Here is a 2,431-nt window from a genome sequence, read left to right as displayed (position 1 = left end):
GTCGTGTCTAACTCTTTGGGACCTCATGGGCTGTAGCCTGCCAAGCTCTTCTGTCTATGGGATTTCCCAGACAAGAATACTGGAGCAGGCTACCATATCCTTCTCCAGGGGATCTTCTTAACTCATGGGTAAACCTGAGTCCCCAGCATCACAGGCAGATTGTTTACTCGCTGAGCCACTGGGGAATCTCACTTTAGGGTGACTGAAATATTCTGTGCTAGGCTGTGTTGGTCATAGGTACAGAGGGGCCTGCCTCCCAGGCTCTTTTATGGCTTCGAAAGGCAGCTGCAGGGTGGATGTGGAGGGGAGAGGAGACAGGAGCGGCAGGGCCTGGGGGGAACCGGTGCCCCGTGGCAGCGCCTGCCCCAGGTTCGGTGTTGGGCAACTCCGGGGGCGGTGTCTTCCCTCTTACTGATGCAGGAGACCAACAAAACCAAGTGTCATCTTAACATTACAAATCAGTGATTAACGGTACTCAAAGTGTGCGCTGTAAGTCAGCATCATCCTTCACAGAAGGTATAAAATGTCTATATTTTTTGACCTAATAATCTCACTTCTGGTGTGTTTAGGCCAAGGAAATAATCCAAGAAAGGGAAAGAGCGTTAGTCAAAGGTGTTGCATTGTTTCATGACAGTAACAAGGAGCCTTCTAAATGATTTAATAGGGATTGGTCAAGTAAACAGGGATGGGCCCCTTTTTGGAAATACTAAACTCTATGATCATGGAGTCTTAGAGGATAGAGGAAATATATGTGACACAGTGTTAAAAGGATTTAACTTTGTCACAGCAGAAACTATATAAAAACCTGGCTGCCTGTGCAGACTGGCAGGGACATGCCGAGACTGGCTGCATTAGGATGATAAGCTTGGGCAGTTGTGTTTTCCTTCAGTTTAATTAGTTTATTGACGTATAATAATCTGCATACCATATGATTTCCCCATTTAAAGTGTGCAATTCAGGGACTTCCCTGGCGGTCCAGTGGTTAAAACTCTGTGTTCCAAGTACAAGGGGGAACAGGTTCAATCCCTGGTCAGAGAATTAAGATCATGCCTCAGCTGAGAAATTTTAAAGTGTGCAATTCAGTGGTTTTTAGTTTAGTCACAGAATCATGCAACCATCATTCCAGTTTTACAACATCTACAGCGTCCCAAAAGGAATTCTATACTGGCCATAGGCCAACCCCCCAAACCCCTGGGAACCACTAATCTGGTTTCCGCCTCTGTGGATTATCTGGATTTACCTCATATACGGAATCATACAATACATGGTCCTTTGTGTCTGGCTTCTGTCACTGAGCATCACGTTTTCAAGGGTCATCTAGGTTATAGCTGTGTCCATACTTAATCCCTTTTCATGGCTGAATATTATTCCACTGTATAGATACGGCCAGTCTGTTTATCCACTCATCAGGTGATGGACACTTGAGTTATTTACACTTTTTGGCTATTATGAGTAATTCTGCTATGAACATTCTTGCACAGGTTTTTTTGTGGACATGAGTTTTCAGTTCTTTGGGGTATATACCTAGGAGCGGAACTGCTGGGTAATTCTTGAAGAACTGCCAGACTGTTTTCCACAGCAGCTATACCAGCAGTGGGGCGGGGAGAGGTTCCAGCTTCTCTGCGTGATACTCACTGTTGTCCTGTTCATCTTAGCTGTCCCAGTAGGTAGGAAACGGTACCTTGTAGTTTTGATTTGCAGTCACCTGTTGACTCAGAATGTTCAGGTTCTTTTCATGTGCTTGTTGAGCATTTGTTTATCTTTGGAGAAATGTCTGTTCCCATCCTTTGGCCCATTTAAAAAAACTGAGTCATCTTTTCTGTTAATGAGTTAGAAAAGTTCTTTGTGTATTCTAAATGGTGCAGATCCCTAAGATATTTGATTTGAAAGAATTTTCCTACATTGTGTGGGCTGTCTTCCCACTTTCTTGATAGTGTCCTTAGAAGTACAAGTCTTATATTTTGATGAAATTGATTTTATCTTTTTTCACTCTTGTTGCTTGGACTCAGTCCTTCTGGCCCTGCCACTGGTTTGTTACATTTAATATTTAAACTGACTGACTCCAGGCTCGTCCTTCAGGAGGATTGTTCAGTTCAGTTCAGTTCAGTCGCTGAGTCATATCCGAATCTGCAACCCCATGAATCACAGCACACCAGGCCTCCTTGTCCATCACCATCTCCCAGAGTTCACTCAAACTCAAATCCATCGAGTCGGTGATGCCATCCAGCCATCTCATCCTCTGTCGTCCCCTCCTCCTGCCCCCAATCCCTCACAGCATCAGAGTCTTTTCCAATGAGTCAACTCTTCGCATGAGGTGGCCAAAGTACTGGACTTTCAGCTTTAGCATCATTCCTTCCAAAGAAATCCCAGGGCTGATCTCCTTCAGAATGGACTGGTTGGATCTCTTGCAGTCCAAGGGACTCTCAAGAGT

Source organism: Bison bison, unplaced genomic scaffold, assembly GCF_000754665.1.
Source record: "Bison bison bison isolate TAMUID 2011002044 unplaced genomic scaffold, Bison_UMD1.0 scf7180017864144, whole genome shotgun sequence".
In the NCBI taxonomy this organism is placed as follows: Eukaryota; Metazoa; Chordata; class Mammalia; order Artiodactyla; family Bovidae; genus Bison; species Bison bison.
The sequence above is the reverse complement of the archived record's forward strand: the minus strand, read 5'-3'. Positions refer to the sequence as shown.